The sequence below is a fragment of the Taudactylus pleione genome, unplaced genomic scaffold, assembly GCF_031769625.1.
Source record: "Taudactylus pleione unplaced genomic scaffold, aTauple2 ptg000262l, whole genome shotgun sequence".
In the NCBI taxonomy this organism is placed as follows: Eukaryota; Metazoa; Chordata; class Amphibia; order Anura; family Myobatrachidae; genus Taudactylus; species Taudactylus pleione.
In genome coordinates, this window is record NW_028284664.1 from 1916726 (window position 1) to 1934782 (window position 18057).

Sequence of the window (18057 nt, forward strand, 5' to 3'; positions counted from 1 at the left end):
CATATACCTCTCAGGATGCTTCATTTGGATGCCAGATTCTCCTCTCAGCACATGAGCGTCAGCACCCTTAAATGACTGCTTTGAGACATCCCCAAGGTCTCTCTGTGGAGCCCTATGCACCTTGAAGAAGAAAATGAGAGTTATGGTAAAACATACCTTTGTTAACTTTCTTAGATGTCCATAGGGTCCACTGACGCCGCACCTGGCTTTATATGGGCTATGTTTCTGGTCACCGGTTTCCCGTCTCCTTCTATGTGAGAGTGTGATTCCTGTGTGTACCAGTTATCGATTCTTGCCTGTCTATACCTTCTAACAATCGATTCCTGCCTATACCTTCTAAACAATATTTCTTCCTATACCTTCTAAAATTGTCGCTATTCAGCGTTATGAGTCGCACAAGAAATAAATGCTTTCAGACTTTGAGTGTGGTTCCAAAGCACAAAAAGATATTAACTCAATATAAAAACAGATGGTTACATGCTGCGATCTAAATACAATTAGCGCAAGTAAATCATACAGACCCAAGGTACAGTTGTTACATACGCATGCGCTCTGGGCCCAGATACCGGCATCAGCAATAGAAACCTCTGTCAACAGCACAGTAAGTAGACTCTCGACTGGGGTCAGAGAGCGCACATATATACACTTACAGGGATAGGCAATACAATAGAACAGATTGGCATGATTCCATTGGTTCTCCTTCATGTTGCTTCTGTTACAGGATAGTTCATAGGTCAATTCGAATGGACACAAGTCAGCCTCCAACAGCCCTTTGTGTCCTTTTTCCCGCTGCATGCTAATCTAAGCTGATAACATTACAGAGTACATTTTAATGTTCTAACTCTCTCTAGTCAATAATTTGCAGACGCATGTTGCGATCTTCTCACCGATGATACCGGAAATCTGTTGAGACACAGTGGATCAGTACAACACCAAACACGGTCTGCTTATCATGTATTAACCTTAGATATCAAATAACCTTTATTTCACAACATTAATCATTACTGAATAAACCTTGAATATTACACCTTAAATGTTAGGGAACCTTTCGTGTAAGTGTGCAGTGTGTAAGTATTGGGGAATTGGGAAAAGACGCTAGTTAGCGTTGTGCGACTGTGTTTTGTGTAGTACACTTGGTACGTGTTTTGTAGGGTGAATCATCTTATATGTTTTAGTGACTGTCTGTATTTGTATGATGGGGACTTTTAACTTCTTTCTATTGCGTGGGAATCGCACGACGCTAAATAATAGCATCGCCGTATGTACTTATAATGGCGTGATTCTCTAACATGGCGCTGGGAGGCCAGTCGCAAAATGGCATCTCATTGCCATTCGAAAAATGGCGTCGCCCCGATCAAATTTTAAACCGATCCTGTCTCAGCCAATTATCCGGCATCGACACAGTCTTCCTTCTCTCTTCTCCTCCTGCGGCCTTTGGCTTGTCACAAACTGAGGTGCCTCTGGCTCGGGGGCAGGATATAGGGGGTTGGACCAGTGCATCCTGGGAGCTGAAAGCTTTAACTGTGTGGTACCCGGTCCTCAACCACCACCTACACTCCAAGGTCTCCCTATGGACTTCGAAGAAAGAGAGTTAACAAAGGTAAGTAGTACCATAACTCTGATTTTATGCTTGAGAGCCATATTATTACTGTTGGCAGCGAACCGCTTGTGATTGGCCATTTGCGAATGCTCCGCTGATGCGGATTGGTGATTTATTCATCACTTGGGCAAATGTTTGTGCTTTTGTGAACGTGTTTTAAGCAAAACTTTTTTTGCAGACAAAATTATTTTCTTTCTACTGTATTACAGTTGTTTTGTTTTTAGTTTAATTGATGCGTAATGGTAAATGAATTGGTTGCACCTAAAATAAATGGTTTAGAAAATGGCTAGAAATGAGACGTAGGCATTTTGGACATGTGCATTGTACAAACCATGTGCTACAATTGCTGACATTGTATGTTGTCCGAACTGCTGCTTATTAATCAGGGTCACAATTGTGGACAAGTCTGCATTGTTGTCTTAAATGTGAAGGGGATGCTTTAACGGTTTGGTAAATGGGAACGGAAATATTTAATGTACCCTTTATCAATCTTGCTATGATAATACGTATAATGTATTCCTCCTTTTAAGTTTCATGTAAAAAAAAATCCAGTTTTAAGATTGTCCTGTAAAAGAGAGGTCTGTTTAAAATTATTATTGTTGTTGTCATTGTTCATGAGTTGCAAAGTAGAACATATAGTCAAGACATTGGCAAGGTTAGAAATAATGTTTTTTATTTGAAATAATAATTTTGTCCTTCAAACTTTGCTTTCGTCAAAGAATGCTCCTTTTGCAGCAATTACAGCATTGCAGACCTTTGGCATTCTAGCTGTTAATTTGTTAAGGTAATCTGAAGAAATGTCACCCCACGTTTCCTGAAGCACCTCCCACAAGTTGGATTAGCTTGATGGGCACTTCTTGCGTACCATACGGTCTAGCTGCTCCCACACCAGCTCAATGGGGATGAGATCTGGTGACTGCGCTGGCCACTCCATTACAGACAGAATACCAGCTGCCTGCTTCTTCCCTAAATAGTTCTTGCATAATTTGGAGGTGTGCTTTGGGTCATTGTCCTGTTGGAGGAGGAAATTGGCTCCAATCAAGCGCTGTGCACAGGGTATGGCATGGCATTGCAAAATGGAGTGATAGTCTTCCTTATTCAAAATCCTTTTTACCTTGTACAAATCTCACACTTTACCAGCACCAGAGCTGCCCCAGACTATCACATTACCTCCCACCATGTTTGACAGATGGCGTCAGGCACTCTTCCAGCATCTTTTCACTTGTTCTGCGTCTCACAAATGTTCTTCTGTTTGATCCAAACTCCTCAAACTTCGATTCATCTGTCCATAACACTTTTTTCCAATCTTCCTCTGTCCAATGTCTGTGTTCTTTTGCCCATATTAATCTTTTCCTTTTATTGGCCAGTCTCAGATATGACTTTTTCTTTGCCACTCTGCCTAGAAGGCCAGCATCCCGGAGTCGCCTCTTCACTGTAGACGTTAACACTGGCGTTTTGCGGGTACCATTTAATGAAGCTGCCAGTTGAGGACGTGTGAGGCATCTATTTCTCAAACTAGAGACTCTAATGTACTTGTCTTCTTGCACATCGGGGCCTCCCACTTCTCTTTCTGCTCTGGTTAGAGCCTGATTGTGCTGTTCTCTGAAGGGAGTAGTACACACCGTTGTAGGAAATGTTCAGTTTCTTGGCAACCTCTCGCATGAGCCTTAATTTCTAAGAGCAAGAATAGACTGTCGAGTTTAACATGAAAGTTCTCTTTTTCTGGCCATCTTGAGAGTATAATCGAACCCACAAATGTGATGCTCCAAATACTCAACTAGCTCAAAGGAGGGCCAGTTTTATAGCTTCTCTAACGAGCAAACCCATTTTCAGCTGTGCTAACATTGCACAAGGGTTTTCAAGGGTTTTCTAATCATCCATTAGTCTTCTAACGCACTTAGCAAACACAGTGTACCATTAGAACACTGGAGTGATGGTTGCTGGAAATGGGCCTCTATACACTTATGTAGATATTCCTTTAAAAACCAGACGTTTGCAGCTAGTATAGTCGTTTACCACATTAACAATGTATAGAGTGTATTTCTGATTAATTTAATGTTATCTTCATTGATAAAAACAGTGCTTTTCTTTCAAAAATAAGGACATTTCTAAGTGAGCCCAAACTTTTGAATGGTAGCAGGAGCGGATTGGGCCGCCAGGATGCCGGGCCATTTCCCGCTGGGCCGGTCCCTTATTATGACTTTAGGGGCTGTCGGCGGCTCTTCCCTCACCCATCCCTCTGCCGGCCCAGCTGCAAGCTGACGCGATTGGAGCTCACCTCCGATCGTGCAGCATTACAGCTTCCACGCATGCTGGCAACCGCCCATCCCTCATTAACCCCTCTGCTTTGCTGGCCCAGCCAGCTGCCGCGATCAGAGTTCTGCTCCGATCGGGCAGCGTGTATGCACCTAAACAAACATAGAAGACGGGGGAGCTACCGCGCATGCGCAGCCGCTACAGCTCCCCCATAAGCCTTTGCGGAGCCGTCAGTCACTACTCCAGGCTGTCTGCGGCCCGGTTCCAGGACAATCTCTATATACACACCGGCACTGCATGTTGCCACCTGCCTGAGGTGTACACGCATGGAACAGCAGCAGCTTGTACACAGGTGGCGGCAGCCTACAAATTCTGACTGTGTCACAGTGTAACAGTCAGTAAGTAAACTACATAATTTATAGTTAATATATGGCTGCCTGTATAATATATGTATGTGCGTGTATATATATATATATATATATATATACATATATATATATATATAAAACACAGAAGTCCGGCACTCTCAAAAAAATCTATGTAGAATATGCAAGGGGAGAAACTGAAGGGCACTCAGCAGGACTTGCACAGCCTATACGACTTGAATCAATTAACCAGGCAGAGCCAGATTGTATGCCAACGTTTCAGCAGATAAATGCTTTTATCAAGACATGAATAAAAACAGAAATGCAGTGTAATATATAGCAGATCACTCACCCAAGTGTCCATCACCTCCACGATCTCCCCAGCCGCGGCTCATGCTGATGACGTCACAATCGGGAAACACCAGCGCGCGTGTAGGCCTGGGGGGCGTGGTCCAAACACTAAGTGCCATCACCATGACTACCTGATGCACAACACAAGGAATAGGCTCAATGAAACAATATAACAGAACTACGGCAGCGCGCGATTCTGTAACACAGGGAACCAGGCTAATGTATACAATGTAAAGTAGAAAAAGTCACACCATGCCACAAAAATAATGCATGTGTGTAAACCTGTGTATATACATGCGCTGCACTGAAAGAGGCAAAACACTAATCCACTGACCTAGGTTTATAAAAAACACGAAAAAGAGAGATATTCATTTAAGCCAAAAGGATGTACTGTTTGCAGGATGTGAATCCATTTGGCTTCCTTTTGATGCAAAATGCGACCTCTATCTCCACCTCTGGTGCATGGAGGCACCCAATCAATCATTTAATATCTCATACTAGATAAATTATGTCGATGCTGCAAAACATGCATTAACATGCTCTAGCAAATTTGTCGTGTACTACATCAAATGCCCATGTGGTTTATTTTATGTTGGGAAAACCACACGACAACTGAAGGAACGTATGGCATTGCATCGCTCCAATATTAGGGCAGCCCTTGAGGGCAAAAGTTGTGACCAGCCGGTCGCACGTCATTTTTTTCATTGACAGAATTTTCAGATTTTGGCCTCTATTCACCACCACAATGGTTTTGAAATGAAACAAACAAGATGTGCTTTATCTGCAGACTTTCAGATTTAATTTGAGGGTAATTACATCCAAATCGGGTGAACGGTGTAGGAATTACAGCAGTTTCAATATGTGCCTCCCACTTTTTAAGGGACCAAAAGTAATGGGACTATCAACTCAAAAGCTATTTCATGGACAGGTGTGAGCTATTCCCTCGTTATTTCATTATCAATTAAGCAGGTAAAAGGTCTGGAGTTGATTCTAGCTGTGACATTTGCATTTGGAATCAGTTGCTATCAACTCTCAATGTGAGATCCAAAGAGCTGTCACTATCAGTGAAGCAAGCCATCATTAGGCTGAAAAATCAAAACAAACCCATCAGAGAGATAGCAAAAACATATTAGGTGTGGCCAAATCAACTGTTTGGAACATTCTTAAAAAGAAAGAACGCACCGGAGAGCTCAGCAACACCAAAAGACCTGGAAGACCACGGAAAACAACTCTGGTGGATGACAAAAGAATTATTTCCCTGGTGAAGAAAAACCCCTCCACAACAGTTGGCCAAATCAAGAACACTCTCCTGGAGGTAGATGTATATGTGTCAAAGTCAACAATCAAGAGAAGACTTCACAAGAGTGAATATAGAGGGTTCACCACAAGATGCAAACCATTGGTGAGCCACAAAAACAGAAAGACCAGATTAGAGTTTGCCAAACAACATCTAAAAAAGCCATTACAGTTCTGGAACAACATCCTATGGACAGATGAGACAAAGATCAACTTGTACCAGAGTGAAGGGAAGAGAAGAGAAGGAAAGGAACTGCTCATGATCCAAAACATACCACCTCATCAGAGAAGCATGGTGGTGGTAGTGTCATGGCGTGGGCATGTAGGGCTGCCAATGGAACTGGTTCCCTTGTACAGGTTGAGTCTCCCATATCCAAAATGCTTGGGACCAGGGGTATTTTGGATAACGGAATATTCCGTATTTTGGAATAATTGCATATCATAATGAAATATCTTGGGAATGGGACCCCAATATACACACAGAATGCATATATGTGTTATATGCACCTTATACACATAGCCTGCAGCTCAATAATTTTGTGGCTCAAGCAAAGTTTGTGTACATACATGAAATTAATTTGTTTCATTTACACCCTACACACACAGCCTGAAGGTAATTTTATACCATATTTTTAATAATTTGTGCCTTAGACAAAGTTTGTGTACATTGAACCATCAAAAATCAAAGGTTTTATTATCTCAGTCATGCCTAAATTATTCCGTAATTCGGAATATTCCGTATTTCGGAATATTTGGATATGGGAGACTCAACCTGTATTTATTGATGATGTGACTGCTGACAAAAGCAGCAGAATGAATTCTGAAGTGTTTCGGGCAATATTATATGCTCATATTAAGTCAAATACTTCAGAACTCATTGGACGGCGCTTCACAGTGCAGATGGACAATGACCCGAAGCATACTGCAAAAGCAACCAAAGAGTTTTTTAAGGCTAAAAAGTGGTATGTTATGCAATGGCCAAGTCAATCCCCTGACCTGAATCCGATTGAACATGCATTTCACTTGATGAAGACAAAACTGAAGGGAAAATGCCCCAAGAACAAGCAGGAACTGAAGACATTTGCAGTAGAGGCCTGGCAGCAGGGCCGGATTAACAATGGGGCGGGTGGAGCTTCAGCTCCAGGCCTCCCCATGAAAATAGGCCCACAGGAGACTGACAGCGTTGACAGGAAAAAAATTCTTTCCTGTCACGGCTGCCAGCAGTTACAAACCCTACCACTAGACCACCCCTGCCCGCCCAGGAAAGCTTCTCCGTTTTCGTCAATCATGTCACGGCCAGGCATTACAAACAGTGTACAATTTTTCTATTGTGCACTAAATATATAGACAGTTGACTGGCACTCGCACTTCAATTGGTCCTTTTCACTGGGGTGCTATCCAGGGTTGCTTGTTCAGCTTCCCATATATATAGTTATGCAATCATCTCCCGACGACGCGGAAACACTCTCCAGACTTGGTTTGTAGTTGCAATATTAATCAGCTTTATTATGCATACCACATTAATTTGCCGACGTTTCGGTTCTAACTGAACTTTTATCACGGCATCAGTATTCTTAACATCAGGGTTAGTTAACTAAAGTATGGGTAAATACAATAACATCAGCTAATGGTCTAACAGGTCCTCTCATATGGACTTAATATTGGAAAATCAGATATCAATAGATAATAAACAACAATAATTATTCATACATTAAAAGTGCCTAGTATGTAATCCATACTGGTGTATGGATATCAATTTATTGTACATTTGGTGCATATCTGCACTCATTGTATTCTGCCCAACATAATTATACATACTTGTGAATTCCTAAATGGGTTATAGTTGCTGGCTGTACACTTTGTCAATAAGTGTCTACCATGGCTGAGCTCAGACAATAGCTTTATACATATAGGTGATATTGTGCAATATTTAGCAGAACAGGTTATATAATAGTATGTTAACCATATATTATTAAAGAGTACTAACAAGAGGTGGCTATTGGTGATATACCAACAGATCCCTGACCCAATGTCTGGCTTAATAGCTGCTGCTGTGAGTAGTAAAAAGCTATGTCTTACCTGCTGGTCATGATATGCCGTCCTGCTGCTGGATCAGTGTGGGGCTTTACTGCCTGTATTAGTACCCGCCTACCGGAAGTGCGTCACTCGTGCCTGGCCGAAACCGTAAGTGAACGCGCGCTCACTTGTTAGCATTTTGGGTTGCCGATTACTACTCAGTGGGGAGTATGGATGAACAAATGTATATACAGAGTCCTAAGACTTGCGCAGTTACTGCATTCATATAGATATGCTAGAAACCACTCCGTTAAACCGGAAGTGGGGCATATACTCCCGATAACCGGAAGTGGGGCATATACTCCCGATAACCGGAAGTGGGGCATATTGTCTATTCAGCAGGAAGTGGGGCATGTTTACATGTCCACCGGAAGTGTGGCATGCCTATTGCTAGCGTGCACTGCCTAAGTATGATGAGTTTATTAGAAATTCAAGTCATTCAAGTATAGTGTGTTGTATAATGATTAGGTAGTGTTAAGTGGTAGATGACATATACATACATACATACATACATACATACATATGTGTATGTTAATACATATAGAGGCACATATAATACCATAAGTCGATGGTAACAGGTGATAATATGCTAGTTTGATTAATGTGCTAGGTGAGGACCTGTGGCCAGTTTAGCTTTAGTGATAAACTTCATACACATTATTGTGAGGAGAGTACTTCGGTGTAAATGATATATATTAAAGATTGACAGATAAAAGGTTAGGGATTATACATGTACTTAGAGGAATATATTCAGTGGGCAGTACTCATTAAGTCCACGAGGGGCAACAGTGTCCATCTTATAGATCCAACGACTTTCTTTTTTCTTTAGGCTAGATATTCTGTCTCCTCTAAATTCAAGTGGTGGTACCCAGTCTATTAGTTTGCACTTGAGTGATGATACTTGATGTCCCCTGTGGAGGAAGTGACGTGCTACTGGTTTATCGGATTGACCTGTGGATAATGCTGCTCTGATAGATGCTCTGTGATTGGCCATCCTCTCAAGTTTCTGGAGGTTAATCCCACATAATATAGGCCACAAGGGCATATTAGTACATAGATCAGATGGTCCATTCTGCAATGTAGTTTCCACTTGATTTTTTATTGCTTTCCCTGTGTGGGGATGGGCCACAGTAGGACCAGTGATCATGGAACTGCATGTGGTGCAACCCCCGTAACGGAAGCTCCCTGGTTTTTCCTGCATTGTCCTGATGATGGATTCTCTCGCTTCCGGATTCAGTGTTGGCCGTAATAGGAGTTGCTTGAGATTGGGTCCTCTCTTGTAAGCCATCATTGGTGCTTGTATGTCTCGAAATGGTAGTGTCTGGTCTGTTTTAATGATAGGCCAATGGCGTTTAACCGCTTTTTCTATCTGCGAGGTGGTGTTATTATATTCAGTCACATATATAAGTCGCCCATCACTTTTTGTCCTCTGTGTGGGATTGGTTATCTTGTCCTTGGCTTTATTCAGGCATTTGTTCAAAAGGGATTTAGAGTATCCTCTTTCTTGGAGTCTTGCTGTCATCTCTGATACTTGCGTATTCATTTTGTCCATGTCTGTGTTATTACGTAATACTCTTAGATATTGAGAAATAGGTAAGCTATTTTTTAACGCAGGTGGATGATGGCTCGAAGACATTAGGAATAAATTTCTGTCTGTGGGTTTACGATAGAGGGTGTGGCCTAGTTTTTTGCCCACTCGGTATATCGTTACATCTAGAAAGTCCACTTTGCTGGCATCAATGTGATAGGTGAATTTTACAGGATGTTCAAGTTGGTTGAGTTGTGTGACCATTTCAATGAAGGTGATTTCTGACCCATTCCATATTAGGAAGATATCATCGATGAATCTCAAGAATAATAATATGCACTCACTATATTTAGACAGTATCATTTCTTTTTCATATTTGGCCATATACAGATTTGCGTAGGCTGGTGCTAAGTTTGACCCCATTGCTGTGCTAGAACATTGGAGGTAGTATTCTTCTTTGTATTTGAAGTGGTTATTGTGGAGGACCAATTCCGCTAGATCCAGTAGGAACTTTGTGGGGGCTTGTTGAGTTTGGGTCCCTTGTATTGCCTGTTCCATGGCTGCAAGCCCTTCAGTGTGTGGAATGATAGTGTAAAGAGAACATACATCCATAGTTGCTAGAAACACATCTCCATCAATATTAATACCTGCGAGTTTCGTTATAAGGTCTCCCGTGTCCTTGATGTAACTTGCTGTTTGTTGGACGAGGGGTTGTAGGAAGTAGTCTACGTACACTGCCAACGGCTGTAATATTGATCCTTGGGCCGAAATTATCGGTCTCCCTGGTGGTTTATCAAGGGTTTTGTGGATCTTGGGTGTGGTGTATATGATGGGACATCTAGGATTGCTTGGCAGGAGGTAGGCGTATGTATCCTCATCTAGCCATCTTGCTGATAATGCTTGTTTTAATATCACCTCGACCTTTGATTGTATTTCTGCCATTGGGTTGTACCCAATACGCTGATATACACTTGTGTCACTAAGTTGTTTTGTTATTTCTTCATCATAGTCCTTCCAATTCTGGACCACTACTGCACCCCCTTTGTCTGCAGGCCTTATAACTACTTGTTCATTCATGCGAAGATTATTTAATGCTTGTATCTCACTATTGGTCAAATTATTTAAATATTTTGATGGTTTCTTTTCTGTGACTTCTTGGGTAATAAGTCGAAGATAAGTTTTGATGCTGGCGTTACTTGAGGGGGGGTCAAATCTTTATGGTTTCTTGAATGGGTTAGTGTTTTGATCTCTGCCCGGGTTGGTGTTTTTAAAATGTTCCTTGAGGCGGAGCTTTCTACCCAACTTGTAGTGTTCTATTGTCCACTTAAAGGTATCATGTCTGTTAGTTGGTACAAACGTTAGGCCTCTGGAGAGCAGTGTGTATTCTGTATCCGTTAATTTATAGTCTGAGAGGTTAAAGACTACACTTATAGCCTTCTGCCTTTTCCTTTTCTCTTTGCGTGAGTAACTGCCTCTCCTTGGATGGGGTCTACATTTGGTAAAATTACTGGATTTTCGTCTCTCGTCAGGCTTCTCCCTAAAAAAGCATGTGGTGGTCTTGTCTCTAAGTTATCCGTGTCAGAGGTGGTCCCTGAAGATGCCGTATCAAGTGGGTATAGTTGTTTACACCTCCTGAAGGGGGGTCTGTTGAATCTTTGGTTTCTTGCCGCTCCTGATGCATCTCCCAGTAGCCACCTATAAACTGTGTGGTTCTTGTAGTCTGTAGATACTGTAGTTAATTTCTTTCTTTTGAATGCTGTAAGTTCTCTTCTATAGGTTTCTACCTGGGTATTTAGGCGTTCAAGCCAGTTTGTTGTTTTATCCTCCTTCAAGATGTTAATGCTGGAAACAGGGAATTCTTCCAACTCATATTTAACTTTCTTTAGTTCTTGTCCTACCTCTTCTACTACTAGGATGATGAGGTCGAGAGAACATTTGTTTAAGACACTACACCACCTGCTGCAGAAGACCGGATTGTTCCTGCCGATAGTTGGCATATTGTTGATTCTAAAACCTCTTGGTATCTGTTTATTCCTATGGTATTCCAATAGGAACTGCCCATGTAGTGTGAGGTCTATTTATCTTCTCCTCATTCTTAATAATTGATGGAATACGTCTATGGATGTTTCAGACGGTAATGTTGAGAATTCTAATTTTTCAAACAGGACTCTGTCCGCCTCCTCGTCAGTAAATGACAACACTCCTTGTTCTGCTTGGGACAGTAATGCTTCATCTAGGAGTGCTGCTCCTCCTTGTGCCATATTGGTATATGGCCTCTAGTTATTGGGGTTTAGTGAGTTTGACGTTTATTCACTATGCTACTGCTGCGTTGTGTATGTACTCCAGTACAAAGATGGTTTGAGAATATACGGGTGTCCGGTATGGCGCACAATTTTTCTATTGTGCACGAAATATATAGACAGTTGACCGGCACTCGCACTTCAATTGGTCCTTTTTACTGGGGTGCTATCCAGGGTTGCTTGTTCAGCTTCCCGTATATATAGTTATGCAATCATCTCCCGATGACGCGGAAATACTCTCCAGACTTGGTTTGTAGTTGCAATATTAATCAGCTTTATTATGCATACCAAATTAATTTGCCGACGTTTCGGTTCTAACTGAACCTTTATCACGGCATCAGTATTCTTAACATCAGGGTTAGTTAACTAAAGTATGGGTAAATACAATAACATCAGCTAATGGTCTAACAGGTCCTCTCATATGGACTTAATATTGGAAAATCAGATATCAATAGATAATAAACAACAATAATTATTCATTACATTTAAAAGTGCCTAATATATATATAATCAATATCCCATTGTGACAGGAAAAAAAGACCAGCACACCTCTTATTGGGGTAGATGTATGAAGCCCAGAAGCGGTGTCAGTGCACGTTATGCCCGCTAATACCGCTTCTCCCCGATATATGATCGGCGCTCTGGGCGGTAAATGACAGGGGCGTTATGCAAGATAGTAGCGCCGAGCGGCAGGGCCATGTACGAACGGTCATACTGCATGACCGTTCGGCAAGCTGTAGCTGTCGTTATTGACAGCTACAGCCTAGCGCTAGCCTATCCCCGCAGCAGGGACAGCGCTGTCCCTGCTGGGGCTGCTGCCGGCTCCAGAGCTGCACGCGGGGATCTCGCGATACTTGCGAGATCCCGCTCATGCTCAGTGGAGCCGGCCGGGACAGAGACAGGGCATCAGCACTAGGCTGAAGCGCTACTGTCTCTAGCGGGTAGCACCGGAAGGGGGAGTTAACGCTCCCCCTCTCCGACCGATGAGATGTTCTTACATCTCATCGGTAGTGCTTCCTGCTTCGCCTCGCTAAGAAGCGTTATAGCGGCACGTTAAGTGCCGCTATCATACAACTACCCCATTATATGTAAAACACATGTTGCCTATGTTCATTGTGACATGCATTATTGGATTTGCCAAGCTGTTATTTTTTGAATCACACAGTGATGACAAAGTTTATAATAAGAGGTGTGCTGGTCTTTTTTTCCTGTCACAACGGGATATTATATTTATTCATTATGGGATTTCAGCACCTGAACATTTTTTCGGGGGTGCCTCGCCCCCTCCCCCCCAAACGTGACAGGCAGACAGTCAGGGGCTGTGCACCGCATGGAGGACGAAGTGTAATGTGTGGTCTTTAAGTTAAAACACAGCACATTACATCTCTTCCTCTGTGGGGTGCATATTTCTATAAAGCACAGCCCCTGACCGTCTGTGCCTGGTGCCTGCTGCTCAGTCAGGTAAGAGAGAGATTGGGAGGAGAGGAAAAGGGGTGCTATAACGATTTTTTGTTGCCACCCAACATAAAATCATTCCGACACCCTTGATATAGATATATATAATATATATATGTGTGTGTGTATATACAAATTGTATATTTATAACATATATTTTTATATATGACCAGTTTCAGCTTACAATTACAAAAAAAGGGAATGGGTATGGTTCGATTCCCGTCAGCGGGGGCCCGATAGGAGCAGAGTTCGAAGCAGCGGAAGCCCGACAGCGCTGGAAATCCCGATTGTGGATAGGTAAGTATAGACTAACCTAACCTAACCCCCCTAACCCTAACCCTCCTTAGGGGTGCCTAACCCTAACCACCCCCTTCCCCGCTGCCTAAACCTAAGTCCCCCGGGGGGGTGCCTAACCCTAAGTCCCCCCCGGGGGTGCCTAACCCTAACCCTCCCTCCCCCTAGCCTAACCCTAGCCCTCCCGGGGGGGTGCCTAACCCTAAGTCCCCCCCGGGAGCCCTAAACCTAAGCGCGGCTGTCCGCTCGGTCTCTCGGCATCGGGGAAATGCGGGCGTCTACATCTAGATACCCGGCATTTCACCCATGCCGGGATAAGACAGTTGGGAAGCCAGCTGCCCCAAAAAAGCATGCCTCTGCAAAGATATGCAACACGCTACACTATGTATGCAGAAGTGGTCACACCCTCATTCACTAGTCACACCTCTGCATCACATTGTGGGTCACACCTCATGTGGAAGCACACAATAGGCCCTTCTCAAATGTCAGCTCCAGGCCCATGCAGACCTTAATCTGGCACTGCCTGGCAGAGCATTACCAGGGATGAAACCCAGCGTCTGGTGATGTCTATGCGTTCCAGACTTCAGGCTGTAATTGCCTGCAAAGGATTTGCAACAAAGTATTAAAAACTGAAAGTTAGATTTAGGATTGTTTAGTTTGTCCCATTACTTTTGACCCCTTAAAAAGTGGGAGGCACATATAGAAACCGTTGTAATTCCTACACCGTTCACCTGATTTGTATGTAATTACCCTCAAATTAAATCTGAAAGTCTGCAGTTAAAGCACATCTTGTTTGTTTTATTTCAAAGTCATTGTGGTGGTGAACAGAGGCCAAAATATGAAAATCCTTTCAATGTCCCAATATTTATGGACCTGACTGTATATAACTATATATATATATATATATATATATATATATATAACACACACACTATGTATGTGTGTGTGTGTATATATATATATATATATATGTATGCACTATGTTTATATATATATATATATAATATATATATATATATATATATATATATATATATATATGTATATATATATATATATACACACTGTGTGTGTGTGTGTGTATATATATATATATATATATATCACATATATATGTATATATATATACCATGTATATACATGCTAATATATAAATATATATATATACACACACACACAACTAAAGTGCCGCCCTTCCACTTGCTATATACTGTGTATTTGTGCATATATATGTGTGTGTGTGTGTGTGTGTGTGTGTGTGTGTGTGTGTAAACAGCAAAAAAAGAAATATCGCCTTATCGCGCTCTATCACATATCACACCATATCATAACAATAAATGTTACAAATCATAACAGAGGGCCTGATTGAGACCCACTTGCGCGACCTCATAGCGATGATCGGGAGCCCCGGAGCGAGTGAGAAATCACTCGCTCCGGGGCTCGCTACAAGGCGGGGCGGCTGTCGATGTTGACCGACAGCTCGCCCCATTTTGTAGGCGGGTCGGGGGGGTGGCTGCACAAATGGAGGCGTTCCCGAAGGAATGCCTGCCATTTGTGGGCGGCCCTACTGACTTCACATGTGATGTCAGTAGTGAACTTCCTGCTCTATTAGAGCAGGAAGTTCACGGGGGCTTCCGGTGGATGAGACCCTTCCACAAGGGTCTCGTCACAAGCCCGATGGTCGTGATTATCGCGACCATCGCCAGGCCACACGCACAAGCTGTGGTTGGTCACCCACAGCTGTGCGAGCTGCCTGGAGGCGGATTTTTAAAAAAAAAATCTGCCCTGTTTCAATGCGAGTGCTCGCAAATAGCGAGCCCCCCTTTGAATCAGGACCAGAGTTCGGATCGGATGACATATCGTTTAGTGTGTACCGGCTGTGCACCATGCAAGGGATTAGTATAGCCACAACTGCGTCCAATTTAGAATAAGGCCCTATAAAGTGGGAGTATTCTATTCCCTCAGCAGACCCCGCCCTCTCAACAGAACCCGCCCCCCAAAAGAGCTGCTGCCAAAAATTTTGCGGGCTGGTTTTCCATCCCAATCCGCCCCTGAATGGTAGTGTATATAAGAGTGGCCCCTATACCAGTTAGTAGAACCACCTAAGTCTCATGCCTGGGACTTCCACTATCACAGATATATTTACACTAGCCGGTACCTATATTTCATGAAAACTAGAAGCTGAATAGATTAGAGAATGTCTCATGTCAGTGAGGCTCAGGCAGTGTGTAGATTGCTGGTCCACCGAAGAATACATGAAATTGCCACCTGTGAGTGTGCATTATTGACCATGTTAACTGATTAATTTGCCTGTCCATGTTTAAGGAAATCCTGGAAACATAACCTGTTGGGAGGTAGTAAGAGTTGCGAAACCCTGCATTAAAGCTAACAGCAGATATGTCAGTGCACAAGGTAATTAAATGCAGTTATCTGGGCATATAGAGTCATAGGCTGTGTTAATATAATTCCTGTCTGGTTTACAGTTACAGCCATGACAGTGTGTTAGTAACGCTGAATCCTTCAGAGACCTGTGACATGATGGAAACTATTTTCTCTCCTCCTGACATCTCTGTGCAAGTAACCTCTCCTCGTCTGTGACCGGATACAGACATTCCTTGATTGTGTCCTCCCACGGGATAAGAACAGTAAAATTAAGTTTCTCTTTTGACCATTTTAATGGCCTAATTTTCCAACAGTGCATCTAATTACTCTGCAAGTAAACAGCAATAAAATTAAACAAAGGAAAAGCAAGCTTGTAAGAATTTGCTATTGTAATAAGAGGTGACTTGTGCAAGGTCAATAGAAGTAATTTATGAAGCTGCAAAAATGAGGGATTGCAATGCAGATAAAGCCCTGATCCAGGAACTAGCACAATACCTGTCCACCATCTACCAAGAGCAAGGAACTAGCACAGAGCCTGTATCAGGAGCCAGGAACTAGCACAGTACCAGTATCCACAACTACCTGTAGTGAGGAACTGGCTCAGTGCCTATATCTACCAACTACCTGGATCAGACTAATACACTGCTTGCAGCCGCTGACTACCTGGAGCCAGGAACTAGCACAGTGCTTGAATCCACCAACTACCCGGAGCCAGGATGTGGCACAGTGCTTGAATCCACCATCTACTGAAGCCAGGAGCTAGCACAGTGCTTGAATCCACCATCTACCTGGAGCCAGGAACTAGCGCAGTGCTTGAATCCTCCATCTACCTGGAGCCAGGAACTAGCACAGTGCTTGAATCCACCATTTACTTGGAGCCAGGAACTGGAACTGTGCCTGTATCTTCAAACTACCCAGAAGAAAGGGACTAGCACAGTGCATATATGTACCAACTACCCAGAGCAAGGAACTAGCACAATTCTTGCATCCACCAACTACCCGGAGCCAGCATCTGGCACAGAGCCTGTATGTACCAACTACCTGGAACCAGGAACTGGAACAGTGCCTGTATGTACAAACTACCTGGAGCCAGAAACTGGCAAGGTGCCTGTATATACCAAATATCTGAAGCCAGGAACAAGCATAGTAGTTTTATGCTGCAAATAATCGGAGCAAGGAACATGCACTGTGCCTGTATCCACCAACTACCCGGTGCCAGGAACTAGCACAATGCTTGTATACCTCAACCACCTGGAGCTAGGAACTAGCACAGTGCAATGAACATGTATCCCCCCCAGCAGTAGCAGGAATTGTTACTCTTTACCTACTGTTTCATGTCATTGCATGTAATTTGTATTATGATCTCCTCAATCTATAGCACTGTAGGCCAACAATTTATAAAGAACACCTAAATGTATATAGGCAAGTGTATGAGGTTATCACTGGTCATTGGACTCCACCTGTAGACCTAGCGTACTATCTGAAATGCAAACAGCACAAGTACTTGCACTGGCCTATTTGAGCTTGTACTCTTTTCTAAAACAGGGTAAAATTAGAGGGTCTGATGCAGAGTTAGATGGAAATGGGGCGTATATTTGCCTATATGGAGAGTTGTACGTATCTTCTAGTGCGCCCACCCACCTATGTGTACTCTTGGTTTCTACTAGTCCCCATCATCTTGCACCAGCCAGTCCTAGGTGCAAAATATACTCCTGGAAAGAGTTGTAGCTACACTTGCATCCAACTTTACTTCATTATGTTGAGAAATCCTCATTGAACTATGGACCTGATTCAGACCCGCTCGCTCGATGCGGCCGCTCGCTCTCAGCGTATGGAAATTCAGCTAAGTGACGTCAAGGCATCCGCTCGCACAGTAAGACATCAGCACGCCCACTATGTCTTGGCGAGCGATCACTTTGTGTTTATAGACTCCCACCAGCCTGTCTTTAGCTGCCCACCTGCGTACGTCATCTCCAGGAAGTATATACAAGCATGGGAACATCGGGAACCGTCGGAACTGACCGCAGCACTTGCGGTTGACTGTACCCTACCGCAAGCACTGCGAGTAGTTCAGTGTAAAAATCAACCAGGTGACGTGTACTATGACGCTGCATGTTAATTATACACGCCTCTGAAACGGCGCTGAAACACTCT

The 18057-nt window shown here is 43.1% G+C and overlaps 1 protein-coding gene across 4 annotated transcripts in view; it reads left to right on the forward strand.

The window, feature by feature from the left end:
• ARL6 (ARF like GTPase 6) overlaps nt 1–18057 on the forward strand; it is a 95359-nt gene that overhangs the window by 17937 nt on the left and 59365 nt on the right. The gene's annotated exons all lie outside the window — the stretch shown is intronic.